General features: G+C 39.5%; 1 protein-coding gene across 1 annotated transcript in view; it reads right to left on the bottom strand.

The window, feature by feature from the left end:
• The window catches only part of PSME4 (proteasome activator subunit 4), an 82211-nt gene extending 72554 nt beyond the window's left edge, over positions 1 to 9657 (bottom strand). Inside the window, exon 1 of the mRNA XM_015813675.1 lies at positions 9619 to 9657. The gene's annotated coding sequence lies outside the window, so the exon portion shown is untranslated. The remainder of the gene's footprint in view (positions 1 to 9618) is intronic.
• Positions 9658 to 14233: the final 4576 nt, after the last annotated feature.

Genomic DNA, 14233 nt, shown 5'->3' on the forward strand with positions numbered 1-14233 from the left:
TCCGGTTTCAATTGTGGTCATAAGTCAAGGACTACCTGCAGTTTTTCACTCTGATTTCTTTCAGTTCTTTCCCTTTCTTCCCTAAATCCACTCCTGATACTACCAACGAATGGTTTCCCCCTTAAATAAATAACCAGAACCTCTTACACACACTCTCATTCATTCTCTTTTATTGCACATAATCATTTAATCATGCTTTTTGATTCATTCCTTTTCCATTTGTACTCATGGATACACACATGCTTAAGTCATATACTTGAAATGAACATATTTTTTCTAAGCAGATAATCACCATTCTCATTCATCCTTGAGTTTCTGAATTGTTCAATACATTTTCTGTACTGCATGTCACTTAATCAAACCCAAACCCAAACCCTGCATTGCATTAATTCAGAATGTTGAATAGTATTTCCAACAACTCATCCCTGGTTTTTCCAGTTATCACCATACAATAAAGTATAACAGCCAATTATCACTAACCTATGAACTCCTGTTTCCATACACATTCATAGCAATCCTGATGACACAAGATCATATACATTCCAGAGTGTATTTAATTTTCCTCAATGTATTAGCCAATCTCATTTCTCAAGAGATTGGTTACCTTCATCCAAGTCTAGTACATCATATACATTCCAGAGTGTATTTAATTTTCCTGGATGTATTAGCCAATCTCATTTCTCAAGAGATTGATTACCTTAATCCAGATCTAACATATCATATACATTCTAGAGTATATTTAACTTCCCTGGATGTATTAATCAATCTCATTTCTCAAGAGATTGATTACCTTCATCCAGGTTTAGTACATATTACATCTTAGTATAAGTTTCACAGTTACACAATACTTTTTAATTTTATTAATTTGTTCAATAACATTATTATATACTCCTACATTTCAAATGGCATTATTTCATGTATCATGGTCATCATTGGATGGACTCATAGTTACTGAACTCCATTTTGGTTATGTCAATAAAGGTTTTCACGTACCACTTCTTAGTAAAATAGAAAGGTGTGGTCTGGCTACTAGCTTTAAGAATACCCATGCTACAAACTCCTTTACTAATGGTGCTGATCAGTTTTAGCACATGTTGGTCAGTATGCCGGAAAAACAGAAGCCCACATTTGCTCCAAGAATGGTCATATTATTCTATGTAACCTAGGATCCCTAATTTAGAAACTACCTCGAAAGCAAAATAATGTTATCCACATCCTATCAATTAGAAGGTATTTGGTAATGTACTGAGAAACATTAAACATGCTCTGGCAATAGGACTGAACAAATAATATCTTTATTAAGTGACAGAAAGATGGGACACCAAATGAATCCCTGAGTGTGCTGACACAGAAAAGGTGGGGGGTGGGGTTCTCCCAGTCACCTATCTAAAGCAGAAGAGTACTCATGAAAAAATCTTGGATGACAAACAGTAAGAAAGCACTTATTATACATCCTGAATATTCTAGTCTAAAAAAATAAGTTGAACTATTATATTCACTGCAAATTAGCATAAAAGCTATGAAATATTTCAAAACATGCTTTAAAATAATAGCTTATAGCTTATCCTAAATATCTGAATTCATTTTGAAGGACATTTTTGTAAGTCAAAAAATGGGAAACCAACTTTTTGTCAGCAAGTTTGAGACAATAAAAGCTGACTCTGCATTCATCTGCAATGTTTTCTAACATCATAATATCTGTGTTTCTAGTTAGTAAAATATCTTTGCCAACATTAATATATTTTATTCACCACACCATGATTGGAATTAAACATATAACAGAAGTAAAAAATAAAATACAGCTAGACTTTTTATTATAAGAAAGTTCATGCTATTTCAATTAGCAAGCTTGGTTAATGTATTCATTTTTGTACATCTTTGGAGACAGTTATGAACTCTAGCAAAATACAAAGGGGTTAGAAGTGTTAATTCAGAAACTGATAATGGACAGAACTGCTATTTGAAATGTCCTTTTCTTTGTTCTTTATACTCATTATTTGCAGTTAGTATATGCTAAATCTATGTTATTTGACTCAGTTTTTAACTTCTTTTAATGTCATGTTGATAAAATGCTTTATGTGCATGCTCTCTAGCAAATATTTTCCTTCAGGGATTAAACAAGCAGTGAACTCTTATACAAAGGTGTTGACTAGGAATGTCAGCATTCAAATGTGCTATCAAATTGCTGTTCCCTGTAGGCAGAGTGATTTTTTTTTGTTCTTTATTCTGTCACATCAAAAAGTGAATGGGAAGAGCAAGACTGAGTAGTTTCTAAATACAATTTCAACATTCAAAAAAACACTGCATGTCAGTTTCTATTCCTAGCTATGTTTTTAATCAACAAGAACTTTTTTATTCTAACAAGAATTGTTGGCCACCAAGGACAATGTGTTGTGATACATGGTTGTTGTTTTTTTTAAAAAATAGAAAATAATTAAAAATAAAGATATCTCAAATGTATTTTTTAAAAATTTAGATACATTGTCTCTTCTGAAGTACTGCCAGTTCAACCTACATACATGAGAATTAATAATCAAGATATACCTAAACTGGTATTTGTAAACCAACCAGTCACTCAGGTGTGATAGGTGGTATGATGGACAGACGGACGGACAGACAACTGGATGATTTACACGGTAGGTGGGTAGGTGGATGGGTAGGTAGGTACGTAGGTAGGTAGAGAGATTTGTAAGTAATATGCTTGAACAACACAACAGTAAATTATTTCTATGTGCTGCCAAGAGAACTACATGGATGTATCCATGAAGTAAGAAGTTGGGCTTTATCTCCCTTCCCAAGAGAACCTTCACCTTTCATATATACTATGACAAGAGGTTTCTAATTATGAGTTAAGAACCTCTAGAAACTCACTCATGAGCAAATTGGGATCACAAAGCCAGATCACTGGCTCACAAAGTGAGCAGGGGGCTGTGCAGGCTGCAGAGCTGGAGACAAGCTGGCAGGGCCATTATAAGGCCAAATTCAATGTCAGCAGTTGTCAGCCCTCCCTGGTTAAATCAGATAGGAAACATGACCAGATAAGCTAATTCTACTTTATTGTAAACCTATATTAACAAAATCTGGCAAATCTGAAAGTACACATCTCCTGCCTCTCTTTTTACAGCTTGATCAATTTAGGCAGGTTCTACCAAAGTTTCTTATCATTAAGCAATTGTGGGCTCCTCCCTCTCTTCCCTGGGCAGCATCTCTTCCCTTCCTCCTTCAAGATCATTCCCATGTACTATTAGAGCAGCAAGACCTGGAAGCGGGTTAAAGGTTAGCCGTGAGCAGTACAGAGGATCTCATAGAAGGCTTGAGCAGGCAATGTGAGATTGAGTTCTGACAATGATCTAACTTTGGTCAGGGACAGTCGGAATATTTTTCTGGAGGGGGGTTCAGGTGCTTACACACCGTTTTCTCCAATTTATTTATAGCTTGCACAGAACTGGGATTCTTGCAGGCCCCAAGAACTAAGAAAGGCGAACAGAATTACTTCTGAGCAGTTTCTTTATTGTCCCTCACTTATGGTCAGATATCTTGCCAAACTAAAGCAGCTCCTTGCATCATTAAAGATATACTTTGACAATTGCTACATAGAAGCCATCTTAACTCTCTTTCTCCCAACCAAACTATCTAAACACCTCTTGGCCCCCTGGAATGCAGCCCCTCCCTCCTGGGAATCCAAACTACATTCCACCAGATTCCATCCTCCAGTCTCTTTTTCTTCAAACTCAATCAAGTTTCCTCACTAAACACATTCTTTTCAGCCAGGCAATGCAGGTTTGGTTCTATATCTTGGGGAAGGGGCACCCCAAAACCTAATGCAGTATTCTCTGATCCCTACAAGAACTCAATCCTGCTCTGGATGGATGGATAAACCAGCTGTGAAACCATCTACTGACTGGGCTCTGACTCTGATCACAAAGAAGTTAAAGAACAAAATACGATAACTATTTGATCCTAAATCTGTAATTTGGGGCACACATTACTATTAAAGAGGACTTACTAGTTTTATCATAAGGGTCATACAAATCTATCATTTACCCTCATTCATATTATAAAGTACTGTATATAATTAAATTCAGTAAATAACCTTAATAGTAGCTTCAATATTTATAGTATCTGAACTGAAATAAGGAAGACAAGTACAAATCATTTTGGATGTTAAAGAACTATAAAAGAGCATAATCAATCTTGGTTCTGATGCTTTTAGTACAGTATTGGAAATTAAAAACACCTCAGGTCAGGAAAGCTGTATGGGAGATCTGTATAGCACCAAATGCTATACAGAAGCAGAGAATGAGACTATACTTATTGTTCCCATTCTCAGTGCAGCCAGCATGTGAAGTAAAAGTTGTATATCCTGTAAGATTCAGCTTTATGAAATGTGCTTCCTGTGGATTCAAGCTGATTCTGTATAAGCTCTCATGAATCTGCTCCTATATTTAAATATCCTAACCAAGCCATTTTATTTACAATTCTTTGCTATGCATCATAACTTCACTTTGCCCAACTAACTGTAACAAGTGCTGCTTCAACTTCTTTACTGACCACAGGCTGTTCTCTACTGCCTGTGTACCAGTTAGGACTTTTATCATCACAACATAAAGTTCATGAATATTATGCTGCAGATTTCAAATATCTGACCACAAACTGACATTGGAAATTGAAACTGATATCTGAATAATCTAATACAGTAAATCTATTTTTTTAAACACTGAAAATTCAATAATTCCATTACTTCATCTTAGAAAAATAAAAAAATAATAAACATAATAACAACTAAAATATAATTACAACATACTAGGATGTGTTAATATGGTTATCTTCTACAGTCACAGGACTTTTCAGAAGCCAAACCAAATATCTGGGCACTGCTTCAGCACGTTGTGACAGCATTAGTCCATAACTCATATTAGAATGAAAACACATTCTGCTGTAAACAGAGTCAGGGAGAACCCATGGTGACTGGAGAAGTAATGTCATACTACATCTACTCAAGTTCAAAACATATTTGTAAGGCAACCATGTGAGTAATTTTATATTTATCAATATAACTCTAAGAATCTTTCTTGTAAACAAAGTCACTTACAATGACAAATTCAAGATTTATACAGAATACTAACTTCTCCAGCATACCCTAACCATTTTTTTTACCATTATTAAGAGCACAGTAAACTAAAAACTAACCAAGGCAACAAACAACCCCCCCTTGTGTACTTGGTTATTATGACAGCATGGTTTAACTTGCTTTTAAAGAATTATTTGATCTGTATGAAATATACGGATAGTCCTTGACCTATGACTGTAATGAGCCTGCCCATTATAGTTGCATGTTGTGACAGCTGTTAAGTAAGATTTCCTTGCTTAAAACCCCCACACCTGCTGATGTGGTTAACAGCTGAGCTGCTCAAGATTTTCCCCACCCCAAGACACCCCATGCTCCACTTCCTGCCACTTGAGGTTCCCAAAACCCTTGGGCCTGCTTTCCACCCCACAATACCGGGTCCCTGCAGACCTTTCCCTTCCCAGCAGCTCACCGCAGGGCTTGGGACTCCTTACCACCACCACCTGTTACCATCGCACATTTACCTTTTGAAGACCTCCAGAGTTCCAGACCTCACATTGGGGAAGAAGATCACCCCACTCCATCCCTCAATGTTCTTGGGCCATGCAGCCATGTCACTCAAATGACGGCCATTTCCATGACAGGGCCAAGCAGTCCAGGGACTCCACTCCAATTTCTTAACAGTCTGTGCAGTACTGAGGCTTTCTCTGTTGCCCAGGTATGGAATGGCCTACCTTCCTTACCCAACATGAGGTCCAGACTCAGGAGACCTTCAAAAGATAAGTGTGTGATAGGTGATGGGAGGGAGAGGAGGACCAAGCTCTTCAGGGGACCAATGGGGGGAAAACAGGCCCAAGGCCTGCAGGGACCTGGCAAGATAGGATGGTGGGGGGAGATAGGCAGGGGATGCTACAACTTTCCTGCAGTCAGTTGTAAGGGCAAATGACACGGAGGTGCTGCAGTGGCTGTAATTTCGAAACAGGATCGAAAGTATCTTTTGAGGGGTCTTTTGTAACTTATGGGAAGCTGTCAAGAAATATTGAAAATGATCATTTCACTAAACAGCAGCAACAAAGCAGCAAAAAAATTTCCAAAGGTAATGGGTCTCAACATTATGTAAGCTATCCTAATTCACAAAAGTTTCCCATATGATGCAGCATTTTGCCCAACTGAAGATTACAAAGTGTCAAACATATTTAAGAGTTTTAGTAGTATAGTATATAAAGTAGATACCTTATGTTTTACAATTTTCATAACATTTTTTTAAAATTTCATATTTCTAGACTATGGGCAAGAAGATCTTTCTTTATTCTTAAACCTGAACAGAAGCCTTTGGTGTAAGGGCTAAAATCTTTTCATCTGGACAGATTAAGCAGAATAGCCTATCTAGGAACAATCATTTAAAGACATCAGCTTTACACTTTTGAATGCATAGATAAATTTCATAGATAAATTCATAGATAAGTTTCATAGATAAATTCAGTCTTTTGTCCATACCTGTATTTTCCGTTGTTTGAAAAATATCATTGTAGCACTAGCAAACAGAATTCAGAATGGCAATCTATTGCATACAATCTATCTAGCATTTATTGTGCTAGATAGGCCATGAAACATTAATAACACTGTTTTTTTAATTTTTTAAAACAAATATTAGAGCAATTCCCAAATGTATAGTGGGACTTTCAATAGAATGTAATTCCAATTGTTGTTTGGGTGTACAATAAACATTGCTATCTTGACAATTTTTTTTTCTAAGTGCTAGCTTTTGTAAATAAATATATTTTATTAAATTAGTACAGAAATCAGTTATATCATGAACCATGAACCAGTCATGACTGGAATGTATAAAGCCTATGGCAGTGATGGTGAACCTTTTAGAGACCGAGTGCCCAAAAACTGGCTCCGCCCCCACTCCACCCCCTGCCCCGCCCCCACACTGCCCCCCTTCTCCCACCCCGCTGCCCGCAGGACCACTCACCTCCTCCAGAGCCCACCGCAGATCACCCAGGCAGCCCAGCAGTGCTATGGTGGTCACGCCCTCTGCCCACGCCCTGCAGCATCAACTGTGCACGATGGGGTGTGACAGCAGAGTCTTGTCTACGCTGCCTGGCCGCCATGTACTTGGCTGCACTGCTCCGCGTGGGCCACACTCAGGGGCGACTCTCCTTCAGGGGGGCTGCTGGAGAGGAGGTGGTCGCGTGGGGAGGCGAGGCTGGGGCAACGGCATGTGTGCCCACAGAGAGGGCTCCGAGTGCCGCCTCTGGCACCCGTGCCATAGGTTCGCCACTACTGGCCTATGGAATGCTAAATAATGAAATAATATTTTCTTCATAAGTAGCAAGTAACTTACTATAAACTCATTTATTCTACCACCAATAGGAAGGATGCATAATAGTCATTTTATCATTCTCCAAAAGATAATTAAGATAATTTAAAGAACCTATTTTGACCTTACACAGGTTTGAGTAAATCTTTTATAAATAAAACATTTGTTACTGCCACAAAAAGCAGAACCTCCTAGATTTGTTCTCTGTAGTGAAATGAAATATCTGTTTTGGAGCTGGTAGTATTATCACCCAGTAATGCAGCTTCAAAAAAGCAGAATAAATCTTCTGAAGTTATTGAACAAAGCCTCTGCCCTAGTCTTGAGAATAATTTATTTTTTAAGAATACTGAGTAGTGCATGATTCACTAGCTGCATACTGTACTATAAAGTGTAATAAACTATTAATTTACTTAATACTGTAAGCTAACAAACTTTTTCTTTTAAAGTCCAAATGAGCATTTAAAGATGACACTTAACATTAGCCCACCCAAGTAGTTGCACATGCTGAGGTGATGGCAATTTATTCCCATGAAAAGGTTCCAGCACATGCCCCAGTCAGAAGGTCACTTTAAGAGCCAAGTTGCAACCTTACAACTACTTATAACCATTGTGGCGAACCTATGGCACGCGTGCCACAGGTGGCACGCAGAGCCCTCTCTGTGGGCACGCACTCCATTACCCCACTCCTAAGCCTTCAACTGGGTTTTATAAAACCTTTTCTCTTTAGGCCTCCGCCGCCGTGTGCAAAAAAAAGGGTCAATCAATCAATCAATTTCAACTTGTTGCGGGATTCGCAAAGTTGGAATTGATTGATTGAACTTTTTAGTCCCACCCAGTCTGCTGTTACCACCGAAGCCACACCCACCCAATGGGCCACGCCCACCAAATGGCCACACCCACCCAATGGACCATGCCTACCCGGCACCCGACAATACATCAGTGGGTTTTGGGTTGCAGTTTGGGCACTCGGTTTCTAAAAGGTTCGCCATCACTGACTTATAACCTCTCCCTTAGTTGATCGTGTCCTTGGATAAATACCACCAAACAAAGCTAAGATGCTGGAGTAATACAGACAAAAAGAGGACAGGAAGCATGGAAGTAAGCTCACTACCGTACTTAAAAAGAGTAGCACAACATAATCCTTAATACAAGAAGCTCTATAATATCAGTGTCATACAATTTTGTTCTCATTAAAAATATACTGCCCATTGCCTTAGGTGCCAAATGTGAAACAAATTATATTTTTGTTCAGTTTAGAGAAATACAGCTTTATAAGCAAAATATGGCAGAATACATTAATGTTATTTTACGTTAATACATTTTCAGTAGGAACCAAAAGCTAAATGGAGCTTCTGGAAAGAGAGGATCAAGCATCCTTTGAGCCATCTTCAACAGAAAGTTACTGTTTCCAGCCATGGCCGCTCACACTTTTCATTTGCTTATATCAGCTGCTTTTATAAGTATTTAACTACAATTTCCCAAGATGTCTGTGAAATAAACTTTTGTTTAAAGAAAGGATTATAAGTACTTATATTAAAAAAAATAAACCATCTCAAGCTCTCCAATAGAAAGCAATTTATAATACAAGTCCTGGCAAAACATTGACAAAGATGGAATGGTTCAGTATGTACCAGACCAATCTCTACTACCCTCTTATTTAAAAACAGTGACAATGAAGGCATCCAATTTATCTCCAAAAATAAATAAATATATATCTCACACACAAGTGGGCACGCATGGCAATTTTTTTTTTCTAATACCAATAGTAAAATGTTCATGCCTACCAAAGTAAGAAGTACCTTTAGATACTTAGTCTTAAATCCCAAACCTAGCTCAATAGAAATTAGAGAGTATTAATTATTTAATGGACATGTCCTAAATTCCTGTTTCCCTTCTCTTTTCATTTACTGTGAGTGGAAGACTGGCTGGGGGGGGGGGGAGGCGAGAGGGGAAGGGAAAAAAAAAATACTGGTTTGATGCAAAAATCCAGACTCGAGAGAGGTAGGAAGTGTTGGTTGGAGGGCTAAGGTGGGCTTCAAGTCAGGGTGATCTTTGGGAGGCTGACTTGAGTATTGGCCCCGAGCCTTAGTAAAAGAAGGAGTCGACACAATATCACACTCCGAATCAAAAGAGAAGGGAAGGGGGGGGGGTTCCCGTCTATGATCACCCCGTCTTTCTCTACCCAAATTGCAGTCCATTCCACCCCATCTCCAGCCAAGCTCACGTGGAAAGCTTTCTCGTCCAGAAGAGGCCGCCGGGCCAAAGCTCCTGAAGCTGAACAGCGCGGCTGAGGTTCAGTTTGATCTGGGCGAGGAGGTAGCTGGCCTCGGCTTCTAGCGTATCGCCGTAGGGCAGCAGCTTATTGTACACCAGTTCCTTCTGTACGGCTGGATGCGGTAGGGCTGGCGGTAAGGGAGGCGGCGGCTCGGGAGCGACGCCGGCCTTAGCCATGGCCGCCTCCTTCCTGTCCTGTTGGATAACCGCCTGTCTCCCGCCGCCCCGAAGACTCGGTCGCTTGCCGGCTTCTTCTTCGCGTCGCCCGCCGGATCGGCCCGGCTGTTGGCAGCCCGGCCACCGAACCCGACTGCCTCGAGCGTCTGTCACACAGCGGCTCCTGGTGACGAAGCAACAGAGCGAACGAACCCAGCAGCGCCGACCTTGTCGCCGTCTCCCGCTGCTGCCGCTGCCGCCCAACACTGCTGGCAGAGCAGGCGGGCGACGCGGAGGTCACTTCCGCTGCGAGGGAGGGGGGAGGAGGCGAGGATGAGTTCCCTGGAAGGAGACCCGCGAGATTGAGGAGCCGCGAGGCCGAAGAGAGAAAGAGAGGGGCGGGGGCGAGAACCCAAAGCGGCGGCCGCCGCCGGCCCTCCCGGTCCTGAAGGGGAACGGCGGCGTCCCTCCCTCCCCCCGCGCGCGCTCTGAGGAGGCGGGAGGAGCTCGAGCTCCCTGCTCCAACGGTCATAGCGGTTCCTGGCTCATCCTTAGCGGCCGCGGGGATGGTAGTTTTAAAACGCCTTTCAACCGCCAAAGTTAATAGGGGAGGGGGGAAAAAAAACCCGGCTCCTACGGAGATCGTTAGGTGTGACTCGCGAAGGGAGAGGCGAGAGAAAATTAGGTGCCTGAGGTGACACGCTTAAAAGGCAGTCAGCCAAATAATTTCCTTCGCGTGGAGCAGGTAAATGAAGGAATCCCAAGAAGGGCAGGAGAAGGAAAGAGGAAGGAGATGGAACTGAGTCGGTCGGAGGATGAGTGGCGATGGGGAGAACTGAAAAGCTTCAAGGGGGTTGTTTATTGAAGAAGAAAAAATGAAGCTTGAGAGAAGCAGGAAATAGAGAGGAAGGAAGGCGAAGAGAAAGGCCAGAAAAAGGGCGTTGTAAGAAAGAGCTGAATAGAGGAACGTGGCTTAATTTACTTTGAAAGAGAGATGAGGAGGGAACCTAGGATTTGTGGATCAAAGAACTTGGATTAGGGATAATGAAGGAAAAGGGTACTGTAACTTGTAGAGATTTGAAAGGAGAAAAATACTTTGAAATGGATAGGGCAGGGGTAGGCAACCTTGGCTCTTTTATGACTCGAGGACTTCAACTCCCAGAATTCCTGAGCCAGCATAGCTGGCTCAGGAATTCTGGGAGTTGAAGTCCACGAGTCATAAAAGAGCCAAGGTTGCCTACCCCTGGGATAGGGGCACTGTCACTAAGTAGTACCAGCCTGCTGTTCTTTTGAATCATCTGTTTCTTTCCCCAAGATGGTGGGCCTGTTCTCTGCAGCTGCAATACAAACTTAGGAAAAGGCACATTGGGTTTGAAGAGAGGCAGGCGGCAGATCCTATGTGCTTTGAAATACCCTTTTCCCTTGAATTAAAGTGCTGCATAGCTTTAATATGAAGCCTTCATGAGTATGCAATGTGATTCACACATTGCACAATCCATAAATGACTTGATGTTTGCTTCATTTTATGAATGTAGCAAATTTAAGTTTGAATAAACTGTTTAAGCAGGATATTATTTTAGAGGCCATCAACCTAGTTAACACTAAACCATGATTTGTTGAATAAGACATTGTTGGTCATATTCATGCCACACATGGAGATGAAGCATGAGTTAGTGTTAAGCTAAGTCAATCTATACAACAATCTGAGTATGAAATACCTTTTTTTTCTTTTGCTTCCATTGAATCCAACTGATTTATAAAAGATGCTGTCTTACTAGTTGGGTTTACCAAATGGATTATTACTGGATCCCAGTCACCTGATTATGTGTCATCAAATTTGTGTTCATTGGTAGCACCTGTATAGATAGATAGCAGGATGATCTGTCCCCATCTTGTTCCTTCTGATCACAATGAAAGAATGGTGGTACATTATTGTGGTGCTGTGACCGCAGATTCATTTTTATAATTTACCATTTTTATAATGGTAAATCCTATTGTTTCCAATGCTCATTTACTTGTAGAAGAATAAAGGCAAATTTTAAGTACTATGAATTTATAAATGGTAAATATGCTGCATACACTACAAATTGTATGGACAATAAAAAGTCTGATTCATTAGGACAGAAGATGAAGGTCTTATTTTTGCTCTACAACTGGCTGTTTTCCATCCCAAATAGAACCACATTAACTAATCTCAGTAATTTGCCCTATGACTATTCAAAAAGAATGTATGTTAAATCGCCAATTTAAAAATGGGCTGTGAAGAAATTACATTTCTTCCTAGCCACAAAACAGCAGTAATAGCCTTATTGCTACCATCATTTGACATATGGCAGGAAGAAAAATCTTGTTTGACAATATTTCCATGACACAATGCAAATATAATATTACTATTATATTTTTATCCTTATTAAAATATACCTGGGTCATCTCAAGCCATCAAACATACCTAATGCCTTGTCTCCAATTTTCTCCACAATAATCTGTGAGGTGGGTTTTGCTGAAGGTGATTGGCCCAAAGTCACCCAACCAAATGCTCTGATTCAGTAAGTAATTGGGACTTAAATATTTATTTATTTATTGAAAACTGTATCTGACAGCAGTCATCGTAGGTAACCCACAAAAGATCAACAACAATCATATCACCCATACAAGGAACATCGCGCTTTCCACCATAGCATCATAATACCCATTTGTTATAAATATATTTGCTTATCCTCACCCTATCCTAATACTTGGGGGAAGAGCCAGTTCTTCATCACTTTTCAGAAAGTTAAAAGGGTACAGACCATCTGAATATCAGATGAGGAGCTATTCCAAAGGATGGGTGCAGTTACAAGGAAGGCACTGCTCCAAGGTCCCACTAAAAGACAACATTTAAGGGAAGAGATCTAGAGCAATCCTATTTAAGCTGGTGGAATGGGCAGATACCTAGAGAGAAGACTCACAAATGACTTAATCCTGGGCATTCAAAGCTTTAAAGGTGAGTACCAATATTTTGAATTGCATCTAGAAAGAAGCTGTGAGCCAGTACATAATGGTTTGACATATTGTGATGTAAGGTTTATTTATTTACAGTTAAATCCAAATGTGCTATGCCATGTAAATCTCACCAGATCCAAATATTTTAATTTGGATTTAGTCGATTGCAATTCTACAGATACACCTGGCATTAAGTAGATTTGTCTCTATTAAAGGGAAAAGGTTTAATCTGAATCAGATTTATCCAGTTAACTTGTTCTTTGGGGTGTTTGTATCCTGTTTAAAAGAACCAAAACTGTTACATTTATATATTAATTAATTTGTAATGCATAAAGATTTTGTGGAATAAGTTCTGTTGAACTTAATAGATTTACTTCCAAGTAATGGGTAAATCTAATCCACACTAATGTTTTTTTAAGCAGTAGAACTATCCACAAGCACACTTTTTTCTCTTGGATCACTTACAAATTAATTTCAGTGATAGTCCAGAGAAATTTGACTCATATTATATGAATAAGCTACCTAGTAAATCTCCCCAACTGGAAACATACAAAAGGGATGGAGATTGGTTATAAAAGCAAAAGCTATTTTTAATCATTTTACCCCATTTTACCACCACTATAGATCATCCTGTTTATAAATATATTGTGCTGGAAAAAACAGGATTCAGCTTATGGTATGATATGTGGCCTTGAGGTGCCCCTCCTCACACATTTAATCTAAAAAGAGAATCAAATAGATTACAATAAATTACAAACATTACCTTGAGCACAATAAAGGAAGAAACTAATTAAATGAATGTACCTTAATATTTCAGTTTCAAGTTTTGCAATTACCATAGCCTTATTAACTTCCTGTTAAGAGCTGCTCTGTTGTCACATAGTTGCATATGAACTAGTGACTTTGTTATGCTTCAATTCTTTAGTCTGAATTCATTTTATATGCCTTTGATGATGTCTGAAATAGATGATCTGCAAAGTAAGCAAACTGGCTAATTTCCACTGGCAGAGAATTTTAATACTTTTCACTAAAAAGTTATAAATCTGCTTAGCAGAGAGTAGTTTGGTATTTGGTATGATGCTAGCATCTCAACTGGTGTCTACTCCATTAGCCTCTGTATATGAGAGACAGAGTTCTCACAGTTACTCTGTCTTTTTGATGATTAAGAAGGGGGAAAAACATGGGGGGGGAGAAATAGTTTTTATAGTGCCACCTCTGCTCTGTATAGCATTGTAAAGTGACTAAAGGACTCATATCTCCCTTGGAGAATTGACAAATCTTGCAACAGATGCACACTATTTTTTTTTTAAAAAAGGAAGAGATAAACTAACACCTCTTTTGTACTTGAGATGATAAAATGCCAACATTCCCTGTTGAAAAAGGGGACAGGGCAACTTTAAAAGTGAATTGCAATAGAAAATACAGTG

The sequence above is a fragment of the Protobothrops mucrosquamatus genome, unplaced genomic scaffold (genome assembly GCF_001527695.2).
Source record: "Protobothrops mucrosquamatus isolate PMUCROS unplaced genomic scaffold, P.Mucros_1.0 scaffold181, whole genome shotgun sequence".
Lineage (NCBI taxonomy): Eukaryota > Metazoa > Chordata > Lepidosauria > Squamata > Viperidae > Protobothrops > Protobothrops mucrosquamatus.